This window comes from Rhinopithecus bieti, unplaced genomic scaffold, assembly GCF_001698545.2.
Source record: "Rhinopithecus bieti isolate Rb0 unplaced genomic scaffold, ASM169854v2 scaffold_4541, whole genome shotgun sequence".
In the NCBI taxonomy this organism is placed as follows: Eukaryota; Metazoa; Chordata; class Mammalia; order Primates; family Cercopithecidae; genus Rhinopithecus; species Rhinopithecus bieti.
This window is the reverse complement of record NW_016804414.1, coordinates 149,823-168,715: the sequence shown is the minus strand read 5'-3', so window position 1 is coordinate 168,715 and position 18,893 is coordinate 149,823. Positions and strand designations below refer to the sequence as shown.

Here is an 18,893-nt window from a genome sequence, read left to right as displayed (position 1 = left end):
TGTGACCTCACGGGAATACTAGAGGTAAGGAGGAAAAGATGATTGAGGTAAATATGGGTGTTTTACATCTCAGAAACCATGGCTTTTAATGAAGCCACATGAAGAGAGAAGCTGGCATCATCCCACACAAAAACCGGTGCCTGGCAGAGTTGTGGAAGGTGCTATTCACATTGGTTTGGCATTTGTGTAGCTTTGATTGAAAATCAATGGCTTTCTTATGATAATTTTCATATTTTTTTATTCCTTAGAAAATAATAAAATTTCTGAATGGGGCAGCGTGGAGAAATCCTAAGAGAAATAGCATAAGAGCATTTTGGAACACATCCAGGAAAAGATAACTTTCGACACACCTGTAGACGTTCGCCAGGTAAAGGTAAGAAAAAATATTGTAAAAAGTACATTTAGGTGATTTTATTACATCGCACTGGGTTGAACTTTGAGAGAAAACACATACCACTGACACGAGATGGGCGAGGAGGAGTTAGGAGGGCTCACCTTCTGCCCCTCCCTCTCGTGGGCATGGCCGTGGCAGCCGTGTGTCCACCGTGACCATCAGCGACCACCTGAGTGGTTTCTAATGCCGGCTGTGGAGCAGTCAAAGACATGTTCACCAACCAGGTCGAGGGGATCTGACTGAGTATGATACTCGGCAGACAGTTCTGCGAAAAAGTCAATGTATTTAATACTGCAAATATTACTTGTACAGTATGGAATTTCTTTTAGATTTATATTTGCACTGGGACTGACTCATTTTCTATTTAAGATTTTTAAAAACATCACTTTTTCTGTGCTCAGATGAGAAGTACATCTGTTGCTTTCACATAATAAGCATCAAATATGAAGACACGTTGAATGCTTGAACCATTTGTTTGTCGCTATAGGAGACCTGCAACATATGCATGCTATATGTCTGTTTACTGGAACACAGGCACTGAGGAATCAACCTTCATGGTTCTTTCTTTGAGCCATAAGATTTTAAAAAATCTCTAGCTAATTTATGTCACTGAAAATGAACATTATTTTGGATTTTTGAATGGGTATTTTGAAGGAGGTTCAGAAGGACAAAGATTGCATTGGCCACTACGCAGTACTTGGGATTGTAGATGAGTTTCTTGAGCAAAGCATAATAACCACTTTTATTTGTTGGTATGATATATACACATAACGTTAGCACTATGACAAGATTGTTCTTTCAGTTTGCATAGAAATTAGCTGTTGGTTCTCAGGACTGTGCAGTGTTCTGTCTCGTGACTGTGGGTTAAGGAAAGCACTTGTGACCAGAGGAGAGCAGACAGTGAGGCTTACAGTGCTGTTGCAGTCAGGAAGAGCTTCTGATTTTCTGGCAGTTGGTGAATACATTTATTGCACATAACTTGGAGCCTTGATCTTTCTAACTATTTCAGATAAATTGCTGTCAAATTAGCAGGAATGATCCCTTCAGATCAACCTAAATAATTTATGCCAAAGTAGTGATTCTCTTGTAAGCCACCTTCATGCGGCCAAGATAAAAATGACATTCCTAGCAACATGGTCCTACATTAAATTATTCATAGTCCTACATTAAATTATTTTGATGTTATTCCAAAATAACATCATTTTTCTTACTGACTTTGTAACCAAACTTTTTAGGTGAGACGGTGTCCTTAGTTTGTGACTTTGCAAGTTATCTGGGAAAACCTGTATTTACAACAGAAATAAAAATTAAAAAAAATCCAAACAAAAAAAAGCTTTGCTTTGATTATACCTTTAAACGATTTGAATTAAAGTTCAGTTATATACATCACCATATAGGAAATCTAGGCCCTTGAGCAACGTATTGATGAATTGGGGTGGAAATGTAAGAGGATGGAAACGATGGCGGCACAGGTCTCTTTTCCAGAAACCATTTACACAGGCTTACCAGAAGAGGGCAGGGCAGAGCAATGAACTCTCCAAGGAGTTTCCAAACAGATGTCTTGAAACCTGAAGTGAAAATCTCTGCGTGAAAGTAGCCGTTTTTGGACAGCGTCCTCCACCAAAATCATAGATCTCTAAAATAATAATAAAACTCCCCATACATGCTAATCTCGAAATGGGCCCCTTAACATGGAAGGATTGAGTTGCAAGGGACAAAATTTTAATTCCCTGAGGTAATCAGAGATGTTTTCACTTCGATTTTCCTTTTGATTTATTTTATTATAAAAGACTATGTGAAGTCTAGTATTAGTCATGTGCACAAATTTTCATTATACAGCTTTTTGGGGTGTTTTTTTGATGAAAGTATTGAAAAAAATCACAAATTCAAATTCGTGGAAGATTCCCTATGTAACACAGCGTTTGAAGCAAAATGCAGCTTAAGGAAGTTTCCCATTAAATCCATATTCCTTGATGCAAAATGATATCACATTGTTTTACTTGTTAATTTTTTTCTTCTCAGAATTACCACCGAAAACATTTTTTGTTTTATAATAAAACACTTGATACTCTACATTGGACATACATTTTACACTTGAAATCTGGAAAGAAAAACCTACTAGACTGGAACAGAATTCCAAAGAACGTGAGGGGACAAATCTCTGGAGACATGTTATATTTTGCTTTAGGGTTACTATAAAACTCAAGTTTCATCGTCTATGCATAAATGTTTAGGGGATCTAAATGTCTTTTCACTAAATTTTATTCTGTAATCTGAAAGTTAGCATTTAAGATGATCATTCTTATAGGCTAATTAGGATGATAAAATCCTTTCCTCTTTTCAAAAGTTCACAAGCGCATAACAAATTGGAACTACTTTTACAAGCCAAGTGTCCCTCTTATGCCATTAGCTTTTTTGGATTTACCTTCTAGATGACTTTGACTCATGTTAACTTCAGATATTTGGCATATCAAGTATGGTTGTCTTCAAAGGTTTCCCAGGCAACTGCAACAATTCATCTGGTTCTAGTCAAAAGTGCCCTTGAACTCTCAGCTCACTTCCCTTCCCTGTATGAGTAATGTGTGTAGCAAAAGGAAAAACACCAAAGACTTCATGTAACAGGCTAATGTGAATGATTTGGTGACGAGAGGGATGGATTTCACAAAAGGATCCACTTGGATGTTAAGACCTCAGTTGGCTGCCTGTGTGTTCCCTTTGTCAAGCTCTCGTTTGCGTTTAGGGGGAAGGCCACAACCCACATCATGTGTTCTGGGTTCTGTTTAACTCTTCCTCACAGTTCCTAGGGCCCCAAACTCTTATCCCTGGGTAGCCCCAAGGATTCCTTCAAGGCCAGATCGCCGACCCGCCAGGGAGTGACTGCCCCCAAATCTCTGAGAGATGCCTCAGGACTCCAGCTGATTCACACACACGCTGACCTGTGAGAATCATTCTCTGCTTCTTGTTTCTCACATAACCCACTGGGAAGCAATGGTTAGAGTCTTGTTGCATTTTCAAAGCTTAGAGGAAGAGTTTTATAATTACCTCCCAAATAGTTCCTGAAGAATAGAGGAGAGAGTAATTGGAATCTCTGGTCCTGTTGTTTGTGAAAAGTTCCTCTGCTTAACATTGATTACGTTCTCTGTTGTGTTTAAAAGAAAATATTTCACCTCATCCAGGCAGACAGTGAAGTCAGACCATTACCTTTTTCGCCCTTTATTTTGACTCTTGTCTTTACAGTCGACTGACTAGTGCCTGGAATGATGGCAAATAAGGCAATATAACATGGACAGCCTGCAAATCCCACTCATGGAGCTCTGTAAATGGGAGCAGATTGCTGTCTGAGTACAGGGCTTCTGCAGACGTCTCCTTATCAACTCCACATTGAACTCAAAGTCTAGAGAGCTTTAGCAATTAATGATGTGTCATCTGGATCCAACTATAAAAACATGGTGACCACCCCTTCCGCCACCCCTCACCATTCCTTTCTCCTTGGATTTGTTGTATTTCGTTCTATTCAATATGCTTACTGAGAAGTAAACATTACATTGAAATGTGTCTAAGTAGGCAAATTTTTAAGAATCTACTTTTATGGGTCTATAACAAATTTTAGGAAGGCTATTTTCATTGATATGTGAAAGTATATTATAGTCGCTTTAGCTACTAGCCCTTCCAACAGCTACATTTACCACTGTGATTGTCACTTTGAATAATCCTTGGGTTATTAAAATTAATATAGATACATATAATTTTATAGTAGGAAATGTAGTTGTCAGGATGTGAAATAATAGTAATCAATTTGAATAAATATTTGCTATTTGTTTTCATAAAAGTTTTAATCCTTAAGAGAGAACTCTGACCAAAACAGGAATGTAGCAGGATCAATGAAACAGGTGGCATGAATCATCTCACTGGCTTTTAATTAAAAAGGATGCTGTGGTTGTTGGCGTGGACTGGACTGCGCATAGACAGTTTAAGAATTTCTTAAGCTGAAATCCAGCTGGAGAGTTCTTAATCGGAATGGACTTATTTTGATAATTTATAATCTGTGTATTCAGAGCATTGATGTTATAGTTTTGATACCTAAATCACCGTTTTAAAAATTCAAAGAGATATATGAATCCCGAGTCTCGGACAGTTATTCCTGAGCCAAAGGATTTCTGTGCAATGCTAATATGTATAATAGAGAATCAGTCTTTCACTGTACAGTTTTGTCATCATGTTTCAATAACTGAATGAATATTCTGAATTAATAAGCATAACGTTTGTATAAGCTAAAGACTAGTCTAAGCTCTGCATTCAATGATGGGAACCTTAAGCAAATGTTTCTTTTCATCAGCTTGTTCAAAAGGCATAAACATAATTACAGTTCTGAAGTGATAACATATTGACTGCTTAAAATAGTAAGTGGGTCTGGACAAGGTAACTTAAAGTTATGGGCTGCACGTTGTTTTGAGTACTTGGAAGAATCTGGAAAAAATAATTTTTTTAAAAAAAGATATGCTTACTGTTTATCTTATAGAAAAACAGTCTGAGCATTAAACACCCACTAGAATTTTGGGGGTTTTGTTTTTCTAAAGCATTGGTTAAAATTCAGATAAGTTGGTACTTATAGCTTGAGAGAAAAGATGGGGAAATGGTAGAAATATCAAGTGATGAGTTAGTTTTAAATTTCTCAGAATGCTCAGGAGACAGTGAGAGAAAGAGGGACTTGCTGGCCATGTCCCCACACCTCCGCTTTGCACCTTCTGCTGAGGTTAGTTCCCGAAAACAGTGCTGGGTCTTTGCGCTACATCTGGTTCGGCTTCTTTTCCTCCTTCCTTCTTTATCCGTCACATGGCCTGCCCTCTATCTCTTAAATCTTAGGTCTGTTGTGAGACTGGGGAAGGAGTGGTGTGAACACATGCTCCTGGACCTGGAAATGCCCCTCTGCCCTGGCTCCTTCTGTCTCGGCAGAGCGTGTCATTCATTCTCCCAACAAATACCTGAGCACTTCTCTGTGCAGGGCGGGTCTCAGTGCTTTGGATGTGCTGTCTCACTTAATTCTCTTAAAAGCTCTTAGAGGTTGTTCCTGTTACCTTCATTCTACAGATGATGGGACTGAGATTTTCAGAGGAGTAAGGATAAAAATTTAAGATCATAAAACCCCTAAGTGTTGACGTTAGGATTTACATCTTGAACCACATCTTTCCTCATTGCTGCTTCAGAAACAGACCTGTCTCTAAGGCATTTATGCCTTAGTACTGATATTTCAAACTTTTTTATTTTGAAACAATTTCAAACTTAGAAAAAGCTATAAGTACAAAAGTTGTAGCATAAATAATTCCAGAATCACCCAGATTTCCCAGTCGTTCACCTTTGAGCACATTTGCTTTCTGTCATCTATCTCTATTTCTGTGTGTATGTATGTGTGTATGTGAATACATACGTATGTTTATATTTTTCATGATGAAATATCTGTGATAAGTTGTAGATGTGATTCCCCTTTACTGCGACACATCTCAGTGTACGTTCCTAAACACATGGATGTTATCTTATATACCCACCAGACAAGTTCAAGTCCATGAAATTAACAGTAGTACAACATATACACTTTATTCAAATTCTACCACAGTAAAGACAAACAAAGCAAAACAACTGTGGTCTAGGATTCAATCCAAGCCCATGCATTGTATTTAATTGTCATGCCTCTTTAGTCTCTTTTAATCAGGGACATTTTCTAAGTCTTTATCTCTCATGATCCTGACATTTGTAGACAGAGAGGCCAGCTACCTTGTAAATTTTCCTGTTTGGGTTTTCTGATGTTTCCTCATGATTTGATTCAAGCTATTCATTTTGGCAGGAATTCCATAGAAGTAATATGATGTTCTTTGTAGTTTGTGATGCGTGATGTCAGGAAGCATACAGATTGATTTTCCACATTACCAGTTTGTTAATTTGGGTAAGGTGATATCTGCTGGACTTCATCATAGCAGAGTTACTATTTTTCCTTTTGTAAGTATCAATCAAAGCAAAGTTACTCTTTTCCTTTTGTAAGTATTTTACCTTGTAAAAGATATTTTGGGGATATGTAAATATTTTGGTTTTATCTCATTGGTTTTAATATCTGCTGATGATCCTTTCCTGAATCAGTTATCATCATCATGGTTGCCAAATGGTATTACCTATCTTTGTTGGCTTCGTTATTGAGTGATTTACTTATTAGTCTAGAGAGATACAGTGTCTCTAGTTTCTAACCTGTAGTCTTGTGTGGTTTTATTATTAATCTAGGAACACACAAAATGCTCCACAATACTTATTTCATTGGATTTTCACAACATATCCACTAGGTAGACATTCTTATATCCACATTTTGTATGTGAGGAAACTGAAGAAATAAGTTGGCAACATTTTCAGAAAGAAAATGTTAAAAATTAATCCTTAAATAGCATTGATGATGTCCATGGTAAATAGAGTGAAGTTTTAAAAGTACAAAACAGAATTTAAAAACTATCAGAAAAAAATCATTATAACATTGTGCCATGATTTATAAACTTTGAAAGCAGAAACCAGGGAAAGAGACAAGACTTTACCTCACCCTGACATTTGAGCGAGGTGAGGTGAGTGGATGAAAACCTGAAAAGCTTTACCACCATGGCCCAGCTTGGAGAGAAGACTGGAAGGATACACAAATTCCAAAGGAAAGAAGGAGGAGATCCCTGAATATGAAACTTGGGTGTTTTTCCTGGGCTGAAAAAATGGAGAACAAGAGGAAGTAGGAAGGTTAGAGTCATCAAAGCTAATTTTTATCTTAGCAAATAGCAGAGATTTAGCAGGATGGAAAACGCAAGAGAAAGCAAGACACAATTCTTTAGCTGGCAGAGGCCCAAGCGATGAAGGCAGAGAAGACCCCAGGCGAAGTTTGTCTCCCTTGCTGTAGGACCTCAACCTGTTGATTTTCCTGCCTTTTCCCCACTCATGAAGAAGGGAACTACATGATCCCTGGGGAGAAAATCCAAAACAGGGTAAGGGAAGGCCTGGGGCAGATTGTGTGTCTGGCTCCACTGAATTGTGGTAAGGATCCAATGTGCCTCTAGGTGTGTAGCCAGAGCACTGATGCAGGATCTTAAAGTGAAGAATCCTAGTCCACCAACCGTAAGTACCCAAACACAAGGGGAAGTTCCTTTTGACTTCTTCCCATATAGTCAAGTCGAACAAGAGTAGTAGAAGAGAAAATAACCAACTCCCCAACCTGAGTTCCAAGGAGCAGATAAATGGGTGTCAGAAATGGTGGGGCATGTGATAAGTAAAGGAGAATTTATCCAAACTAGTTCAAAAAGACAAAAAAAGTTGAAAAGCAGTACTGGTTAAATAAGCACACAAGAAAGGAAATGTCATGGAGACCAAAGAAAGCATTACCAAAATGAGAACAGAAAAGAGAGAATAACATATGATGGGAAGGAAAGGCAAGAGAAGTAAAATGGAATGAAACATGCAAGAGATATATCTCTGAAATCCATCTGGAGGATCTCTGGGTAAAGATGGTAGATTGTACATATACATCTACTTTTGCTTTTTCCCAAATCCTCACAGAAATAATAAAGATAATTTAAAAAATTTTACAAGCCAGGATATAGATGAATGAGATGTAAATGACCTAGCAGGCCCCTCAAAATCTAAAGACAATAGATGTGAAGTTTATAGGGCAAAATCCCCCAGTGGCTAAGAAATTGGGAGTACTTGGTAATTTTAGAAGTGGAAAGTGAAGTGAGGCAGTTGACATAAAGGAACCTGATTGGAGGTCCATAGAAATAGAGGGATATTGCCAATACTCCCTCCCTCACATATCGCTGGAGACCAGCCACCCTCACTGAGGCTGATGACACAGGCTTATTTTTTGAAATTGGTAATACAAGAAGATTTCTCTACTGAAGGACCCCAGCCACACCTGAGTGTACACACCCAGAAGTCAAGTGGATTGAGTGAATATTTGCATTCTGGAGGCTGAGATTCCCATCCTCATTCTCTCCCCTACCAGCCTCCTGCAATAATAGCAGATAGGTCTTTATTATCCAGAAATTCCCCTCCTGGGATTTGGACCCAAGAAGAAAGCTCCTGGAGATGTTGACAGCGGAAGACCACCTGCCAGTCCGGCTCCCAGTCACCAAGCCCACTCCCATACCCAGAGCCCCATCAGCCCTCCATTATGTCACCCTTAAATGTTAGAGGCTAACCAAGGCGTACCAGAGAAATGACGAGTAAGCAAAACTGGCAAACAGAGCAAAGCAGCTTGGAGGAAATGGAAATGACAAAGATGAAGAAAAAACCCACAACTCATATTAATGTCCCCAAAGTGATGTAATCGTGAAACAGGTTACTTGGAGAACAACAACAAAAAACTCCTAGAAATAAAAATAATTTAAAAAAGTTTATAAAGTGATGGCAAAATACAAATGCTCCATAGAAGCATTAGGAGGTGAAGTTGAGGAACCTTCTTTCCAAATGGAGAAAATATATCAGTTGAAATATAGGAGGAAAATAGTAGGAAAATTTGACACTAAGGGGAAGAAATCATCAACAAACCAATTCAAGATAGTTCCAGGAAAGTGAGCTCCTCAAGTTTCTATTCTTATAGGGTTTGTCTACAAGAAGAATGAAAATACATAATTAGCACACCTGTAGTTCTGAAACTGTAGAACTTTGAGGACAAAATAATGAACCTTTGAGCTTAGAGAAAGAGAGAGTTAAAGAGAAAAGTCACAAAATATGATGATTTTGGACTATGTCATAGAAGCAGTGGTACTTAGTCCTAACCTGGATTTTTACACAGAGCCAAGCTATCAATCAAGTGTGAAGGCTGAATAAAGATGGTTGAAAATATGCAAGAGTCAAAAACGTTTTAAACATTTTAACTTCCAGGTTTCCTATCTCCAAAGCTACTGGAGGATATGCTCCACAAAATTGAGAGATTAAATTAAGAAGGAAGAAAAGGTGGGATCCAGCAAACAGGGGTCTATTACCAGACAGAGGTGAGGGATCCCAGAATGTGGGTGAGTGAGGTTTGAGGATGATAGTTCTGTAGAGCTAGAAGCCGACTGGTACAGAATGGAACCGGCAGGATGTTCTGAGACAGATTCTCCAGGAAGATGAATTGATAATGTACCCGAGGCATCTGAACGTCCTGAGAGGAAATTTCTGTGACTGCATAAAACAGTGTGAGGTCAAATTCATAGTAATGTCTTCGAAAACACTGCAAACAATTATCAGGGTGCAGAGCCGTATTTGGGGAGCCTGAAGCTTATAAAATTGTGGGGGCCTCTTTTGAGATAAGAATACAAAATAATAAATACAAATTTATGTTCCAGAACAAATGTTTATTTAGAATGAGTAAATATAATGATAAGAAATTACACATTTAAACATGCAGACATATATTGAAAGCAAAGCAAGTTAAAGATACTGTTTTCATTATTAAATTGTTTTTATTGATCGACAGCCTTTATATTCCTATATTATTATTATTATTTGTATTTTAATAGAGATGGAGTTTCTCCATTTTGGCCAGGCTGGTCTCGAACTCCTGACCCCAAGTGATCTGCCTACCTTGGCCCTCCAAAGTGCTGGGATTACAGGCGTGAGCCACCATGCCCAGCCTATTCCTATATTGTTTTTAATACTTTTTTGAGCACCTCTTTATTGACAGTGCTTGTATAATATTTTATATAGAAAGAATGGAAAGCTAATCCAGTCTTTTTCTAATGTGGTTAATCAAATTTATTTATTTTTAATTAATGATGGCTTAGAAAGCTTTCTTTCAGCATTACTATTCTTTATGAGATTGTTATAAATGTTTAATATTTCTTCATTATTTATGGCAAGGTGACAATAGATCTTGTTCAGAACTGATAATCAGTGTGATTTACCTGATAGCCAAATCGAAAATCAAACTACTATGCTGTTTTGATATAATGGTAGCCACTAGAAGATTTAATCAAATGTTAGACCAGAAGCCCTTTCCATCAGTGACCAGGTTTGGTATCTGCTAGGAGGGAAAAGCCTGGTATCTGATCACCAGTGTTTCTGTTCTTTTTGCTTTATAGTTTGTAATTTACTGAGGCATATTTAATTCATGATTAATTTTGTTGATATTTAAGTTACTTATAGTCATATTAAGAGTTAGAGAGGAGTGATATCAGCAAGATGACTGACTAAAAGTACCCAACACCCATTTCCTGGCCTACCCCCACAAAAATGAATAAACAATGAATAAACAACTACATTTTGATCAGAGTGTCTGAAGAAGAGTGTGGGAGTATAGCAGGAGTGGCAGAAATCCAGTGGATCACAAACATTAAGTCTGGGCTCACACAGAAGGAATCATGCCACCCCTTGCCACCCCACCTGTGCCAATTCTCTTATTCAGCTCAGAACCAAGAAAGACTCCTTCCTGTGGGGAAAAGGTAAGCAGGAGGTACCCAGCAGCCCCCATTACCATTGTGGACACAAGCGGTCTTCACTACTGGAGAATCCTACAGTCCTCCAGGTCCCTGAGCTCAGCTTGGGGAGCTGCCTGGAGTTCACATAGCTGCACTGCTGCAAAGGAGGAGCCCACATTGTGCCTCACCTCTTATAGGCCAAGCTGCTACTGCACTGTGCCATCTGGAAACTAGAGCCACTGCTAGAGTGCATCCTGCTTGGGGATCTAGTAGCTACTATATCCCTTTATTGCTGAGGGCCAGCCAGCATTGCATCATGTTCTCAAACACAGTAGTGCAACATTCCCCAGCTGAGCCACAGCAACTTCTTATTCCCTGGGAACAAGCTACCTAGAAGCCACTCCATGTCCCCCGTCCAAGTTGCTACTGTGCCCCAGCCCCAGCTACTTGGACTCGAGGCCCAGTGGAGCAGCCATGCACTTCAGTGCCTGAACTAGCCCAATGTCCCACCCCCAGAAAATTGGAAATTTGGTCCAGGGGAGGAGCTACATCCCTGGTATCCAAGCCCTTATGGCAGTCTACTCTTCAGGTTCCTGGATCCCAGCCCAGCAGAGCAGCCACACCCCATAGTGCTGAGCTGATGTGGTATACTAGCCCTTAGAGAAACAGAGTGTTGGCTGAGCTGTGCTGCCCCACCCCTGGACTGAACAGCTGCCGTGCCCCACCTTCCTGGGTCTGGACCAGCTCTCTGGAGTCTGACTTGATGAGACACACATCTCCCTCAGAAGTGGCACCTGCTTCCCAGAGCCCAAGCAGTAACTGTGCTCCACTATTCTTGGGTCCTTGCTGCCACTGCACCTGGCCTCAGAGAGACTGACCTACTGCTGTATCCTACTGCTCTGGGACCACAGTCATCACTATGCAGTACCTCCACTTCTGATGCCTGAATTGCCATTGTGTACTGTTGGTTCTAAGACCTGAATTGCAGCTGTCTCCTGCTCTCTGGGGACTGAGCCTCTAGAACACCCCTTCTTCCCTGGAGCCATGTCAATGCTATGCCCTGATTGCCAGGATTAGAGTCACAGCTACATCCCTGAACCCTGGGCCCAAGTTACTGGGAAATGCCTCAGAGTCAAAGTCCTTTGCTTGGTGGGAGACCTGCATCCACCTGTGCCTCAGAGAATGAACCTGTGCCCACATCTCAGGTGCCACAGTAGTTCAATAAGACACTGAGCCTAGGACCCCAATTCTATAGCCATTCCAATCACATGTGTCCTTGAACACAGTGATGCTATAGCTGCCTGTGGCCCATGTCATACCTGATACCAACAGGGATCCCCTCAGCTAAGTGTGCCTACTGTGGGGAAAATGACAACAGGAGAACCCCTAATGCACTTGCTGCCAAGAACCCTAACTACCATGCCACCACCACTGCCACAAACAGCCTAAGACACTGAGGTACTCGCAGTCACTGCTGATGTTAATCACAGCTGAAGAAGCTGCACAGAGACTACACTACTGTACCCACTCAGAACCAGAGCCAAGTACCCTGCTGACCTGACATCCTAGGACTCATCTACAGGCAAAAAATCTTACCCTATGAAAGCCCTCTTAGAAGAGGCAACTGTTCCTCTGGATGCACAGGCATCAACATAGGGACATAAGAAATATGAAAAAGCAAGGAAACATGACACCACAAAAGGAAGAACATGATTCACTAGTAACTGGCCACAAAGAAATTGAAATAGAAATTGCTTAAAAAGGAATTAAAAATAATAATTTTAGGGAAACAAGAGAATACAGATAGACAATTCAACAAAATCAGGAAAACAATTCATGATCTGAATGAGAAAGTCCACAAAGAGATAGCTATCATAAAAAAGAACCAAACAGAAATCTTGTAGCTGAATAACTCAATGAATAAAATTTTAAAAATTGACAGCTTCAACAGCAGACTAGATCAAGCAGAAGAAAGAATCTCTGAACTTGAAAAGTATTTTGAAATAACCTAGTTGGGAGGAAAAAAGAGTGAAGAACGTCTATGGGATTTATAAGACACTCATTAAGTGAAAAAATATTTCAATGTGGAGTTATCAGAGGGAGAAGAAGGGGAAAGGCATGGAAAACTTATTTAACAAATGAGTTGCTGAAAAATTCTCAAGTCTTGGAAGAAAAACGGACATGCAGATTTATGAAGCTTAATGATCTCCAAATGGGTTCAACCCAAAGAGGGCCTCACCAAGGCATATTACAATAAAAATATCAGAAATCAAAGACAGAGAGAGAATTTAAAAAGCAGCAAGAGAAAAATGTCAAATGACATATCAGGAAATCTCTATTAGACTATCAGCAGATTTATCAGCAGAAACCTTGCAAGCCAGAAGAGAATGGAACAATATACTGAAAGTGCTGAAAGAAAAAAAAACCTGTCAGCCAAGAATATTACACTCAGTAGTGCTGACTTTCAGAAATAAAGGGGAAATAAAGTCTTTCCCAGAGAAGCAAAAGCTAAGGAAATTTATCACTACTAGACCTGCCTTACAAGAAATATTTAAGGGAATTCTTTAACCAGAAACAAAAGGATGATGATTACTATCATGAAAACACATGACAATATAAAGCTCACCAGTAGAGGTTCATTCATTGTCAAATTCAGAATATGTAATTACTGTAGTGGTTGTGTGTAAATCTTTCAACTCTCTAGTATGAAGGTTAAATGTCAAAATGGTCAAAAATAACTATGGCTACATTAAGTTGCTAAGAAATATGCAATATAAAAATATGTAAATTGTGACAACAAAAACATAAATTGTGGCTGACAGGGGAGAAGTTAAAAGTCTAGAGTATTTTTATGTGATCACAGTTAAGTAGTTATCATCTTATTATAATCTATTATAACGATAAGATGTTTCATATAAGCCCCATGGTACACAAAACAAAAAATTATAACAAATAAACAAATAAGGAAGAAAAGGGAATCAAAGCTTAGCACTACAGAAAATCATCAAATCACAAAGGCAGACAACAAAAGAAGAAGAAAGGAAAAAGAATCTACAAAACAACCAGAAAGCAATTAACAAAATGGCAGGAGTTAAGCCAATACCTATCAATAATAACTGAATGTAAATAGATTAAACTTTCCAATCAAAAGGCAGAGGGTGTCTAAATGAAGAGAAACCCAACATCCAACTTCATGCTGCCTACAAGAGACCCATCGTAGCTTTAGGGACACACATAGGCTGAAAGTGAAGGGAATGAAAGAAGATATTCCATGCAAATAGTAACTGAAAGAGAAGAGATGGCTATGTTTATAAATAGACTTCAAGTTAAAAGATAAATAGACTTCAAGTTAAAAACTGTTGTAAGAGACAAAGATTGTCATTATTTAATGGTAAAAGGGCCAACCTACTAAGAAGACATAACAGTTGTAAATATATATGCACCCAGCATTGGAATACCTAAGTATATAAAGCAAATATTAATGGACATGAATGAAGAACTAGATAGCAATACAATAATAGCTGGGGATTCAACACCCCACTTTCAACAATGGATAGATCAACCAGACATAAAATTAATAAGGAAATACTGGATTTGAGCTTCACTTTAGGCCAAATGGACCTAACAGACATATATGGAACTTTCAATCTAATAGCAGCAGAATAAACATTCTTCTCTAGTGCACATAGAACATTCTTCAGGAAAGCCCCTATGTCAGTCCACAAAACAAATGTTAACAAATTCAAGAAGACTGAAATTATATGTAGCATTTTTTCCAACCACAACAGTATGAAACTAGAAATCAATAACAGGAGGAATCTTGAAAAATTCACAAATATGTGGAGGTTAAACATGTTCCTGAGCAACAAGTGGGTTAAAGAAGAAGTCAAAGGGAAATTTAAAAATATCTGGAGAAAAACGACAATGGAAACATAACATATCAAAACCTATGAACTGCAACAACAATAGTTCTAAGAGGCAAGTTTATAGCAATACATGCCTACATTAAAAAAGAAGAAAGATCCCAAATAAATAGCCTAACAATATGCCTCAAGGAGCTGAAAAAAAAAGAGTAACAAATGAAACCTAAAGTTAGCAGGAGAGAAATAAAAAAAATCAGAACAGATATAAATCAAAGAGAACAGAAAAACCATAGACAAAATTCATAAAACCAAGAATTGGCTCCTTGAAAAAAATAAACAAAATCAATAATCCTCTAACTAGACTAAGAAATAAAAGAGACAAGACTCAAACAAATAAAATCAGTAATGAAAGTGAAGACATTACAACAGACACATCAGAAATAAAAAGAAGCATAACAAACTATTCTGAACAATTGTATGCCAACAAAAGGGATAACCTAGAGGAGATGAATAAATTTCTAGAAAAAATATAACCTACCAAGATTGAATCGGGAAAAAATAGAAAGCTTTAATTTACCATAACAAATCAAGAGAATAAAGAAGTAGTTAAAAACCAAAAAAAGCCCAGGACCAGATGGCTTCAGAGCTGAATTCTATCAAACATTCAAAGAAGAATTATTACTAATACTTCTTCTATTCTTCCAAAAAAATAGAGATACAGATAATACTTCCAAACACATTTTACGAGGGCAGTATTACCTTGATACCTAAGCCAAAGACACCACAGAAAAAGAAAACTACAGGCCAATGTCTCTGATGAATGTTGATACAAAAATTCTCAATAAAATATTAGCAAACCCAATTCAACAATGCATCAAAAATATTATACATCATGACCAAGTTTATTGCTGGCATGCATGTTTGGTCTAACATACATAAATCAATGTGATACATCACATTAGTAGAATGAAGGAAAATAACTCCATGATTATTCTCAATTGACATCTCAATTCTGTGTCTCAACTGATGTGGACAAAACATTTGACAAAGTTCAGGATTTTTTTTCGGATCTTTCAGGATTAAAACTCTTAACAGTTTAAATACAGAAGAAAAGTTCCTCAACATGATAAAGGCCATTTATAAAAACCCACAGCTAGCATCATGATCAGTGGTGAGCAACTGAAAGCTCTTCCACTATGATCTGATACAAGGCAGGAATGCCCATTCTCACGACTTCATTCAACCTAGTACTGACTACTAGCAAAAGCAGTCAGACAAGAAAAGAAATAGAAGGCATCCAATGACAAAAGAAGAAGGAAAATTATCTCTATTTGCAGATGACATGATTTTATATACAGAAAGCCTGCAGATTCCACAGAAACTCTTAAAACGAATACATGAATTCAGTAAATTTGTAGGATATAAAATCAATATAGAAAATCAGTTACATTTCAATACATAAATAACATCCAAGCTGGAACAAAATCAAGAAAATGATCCCATTTTGATTGTTTAGAGATGCTTAGGAATAAATTTATCCAATACAGTGGAAGATTTGTATGCTGAAAACTGTAAAACATCAAAAAGAGAAATTGAAGAAGGCACAAATAAATGTGTCCATGTGTAGGAAGAACTAATATTGTTAAAACGACCATGCTACTTAAAGCAATATACAGATTTAATGCAATCCTTATCAAAATTCCAATATTATTCTTCACAGAAATTGAAAATAAACTCTAAAATTTGTATGAAACCACAGAAATGCCTGACTAGCCACAGCAATACTAAGAAAAATAAAATTAGAGACATCACACTTCCTGATTTAAAATTATATTACAAAGCTATAGTAATCAAAACAGTATGGTACTGGTATTAAAACAGAACCATAGACCAGTGGAACAAAATAGAGTAGCCAGAAATAGATTCAAGCATATACACTTAACTAATTTTTGACAAGGGTATAAACAGGACATAATGGTTAAAGGATAGTCTCTTCAATAAATAGTGCTGGAAAAATCAGATTTCCACATGCAAATGAATAAAATTGGACTTTTATACCATACACAAAAGTCTCAAAATGGATAAAAGGCCTAAATGTAAGACCTGAAACCATAAAACTCCTAGGTGAGAATATAGTGGAAAAGCTACCTGACATTGGTCTTGGCTGTGATTTTTTTGATATCACTCAAAAACCTCAGGCCACAAAAGCAAAAATAAATAAATAGGACTATATCAAACTAAAAGTTGCTGCACAGCAAAGAAAGCAACCAAGAGGAACAATATTTCAAACCACATATCTGATAAGGAGTTAGTTTCCAAAATTTATGAAGAACTCTTATAGCTCAATAGCAGAAAAACATAACCCAATGTAAACAAAAATGAGTGAAGGATCTGAACAGACATTTCTCCAAAGAAGAATGGCCAACATATATATGAAGAGGTGCACAACATTAGTAGTCATCAAGGAAATGCAAACTAAAACAACAATTCTATTAGTTATCACTTCATACCTGTTAGGATGATTATTATCAAAAAGACAAGAGGTAAATGTTGGTAAGGGTGTGGAGAAAAGGGAACCATAGTAGACTGTTGGTGAAAATGTAGATTGATACAGCCATTATGAAAAAAACTATGGAGGTTTCCAAAGAAATTCAAAATAGAACTACTTTATCACCCAGAAATCCTCTTTCTGGGTATACATCCAAAGGAGATGAACTTAACATCTTGTAAAGATGTGAAAGATGCAAATATTCATTGCAGCATTATTCACAATAGCCAAGATATGGAAACAACATAAGTGTTCATTGATGGACAAATGGATAAAGAAAACATGTTATATATTTACCAGGTGATATGGTCCAGCTTTGTGTCCTCACCCAAATCTCATCTTGAATTGTAATCTGAATTGTAATCTCCACGTGTTGGGGGAGGGACCTTGTTGGAGGTAATTACATCATGGGGGTGGTTCCCCCATGCTGTTCTCATGAGTGAGTGAATTCTCGTGAGATCTGATGGTTTTTTATGGGGCTTTTCCCCCTTTGCTTGGCACTTCTCTCTCCTGCTGCCTTGTGAAAAAGGACATGTTTGCTTCCCCTTCTGCCATGGTAGTAAATTTCCTGAGGCCTCCCCCAGCCATGTGGAACTGTGAGTCAATTAAACTTCTTTTCTTTATAAATTATCCAGTCTTGAGTATTTCTTCATAGCAGTGTGAGAACGGACTAATACACCAATGGAATATTATTCAGTCTTACAAAGGATCTTGCCATTTGCCACAACATGGATAAAGCTGGAGGACATTATGCTAAGTGAAATAAGCCAGACACAGAAAGAAAAATAATATGTAATCTCACTTATATGTAAGATACATAGAGAGAGAATAAACTAGTGGTTACTAGGGGTGAGGGTGGGGGAGGAAATGGGGAGATGTAGGTCAAAAACATAATGTAGTCGTGTAGAATGAACAAGTCTAGAGATTTAATATAGCATGAAGACTATAGTAAATAAAATTGTATTAGGGATTTTTGTAAATAAGTAGTTTCTAACTGCTTCTGTCACAAAAAGTAACTACATGAGATGAAGGTACATTAATCTGCTTCACTGCTGTGACTATTTTACTACCTATATGTTTCCTGTAATATCATGTTGTAAACCGAAATATATACAATAAAATTCGTTTTAAAAAAGAGTTAGAAATTTTGTCTACCATTTATTTTTGTGCTTATTTTTTGTATGTTTAAATATGTGGGCATATGGATTTTGTGTGTTTTACACACAAATACTTTTAATTTCCATAAACATATCATTTTAGTAATTCTGTAAAAGTTTTCTTAAGTTCAGTTTCTAGGTTTAGTTAAATTAAGTTTTCGCCTATCCCACCAAGTTTGCTTGAATCCTAAAATTAAATATTTAAGTTGGAGAGCACTTTCAGTTTTGTGGAGGATACTGCTTTTCCAGGCATGCTCATCCCCAAGGACAGGTTTTGGCCAGTGGCCAAGCAGGATATGACGTCGCCAGTACCCTCAACAGTTTTCTGTATTTGGATCCCAGTAAGCACATCAGTTTCCTCCCTTCCTCATGTTAAGTTCTTTCTCATGGACCACAAGAAAGTCAGTATCTGTAATTTGGCTTCTCTCTGACCATGGGAGCTTTATATTCACCAGACATGGTTCTGGCACCTAAGCCACAAGCCAGCTCTCCCCAAAAGATTCCTGGGCTCTTACCTAG

At 37.7% G+C, this 18,893-nt stretch overlaps 1 long non-coding RNA gene across 1 annotated transcript; it reads left to right on the top strand.

Moving 5' to 3' along the window:
- The first annotated feature begins 248 nt into the window (after positions 1–248).
- On the top strand, positions 249–2,072 carry LOC108526923 (uncharacterized). The gene is made up of 2 exons (XR_001884640.1): positions 249–373; positions 1,792–2,072. It is a non-coding gene; the product is annotated as an uncharacterized LOC108526923 (long non-coding RNA).
- The last annotated feature ends 16,821 nt before the right edge of the window (positions 2,073–18,893 follow it).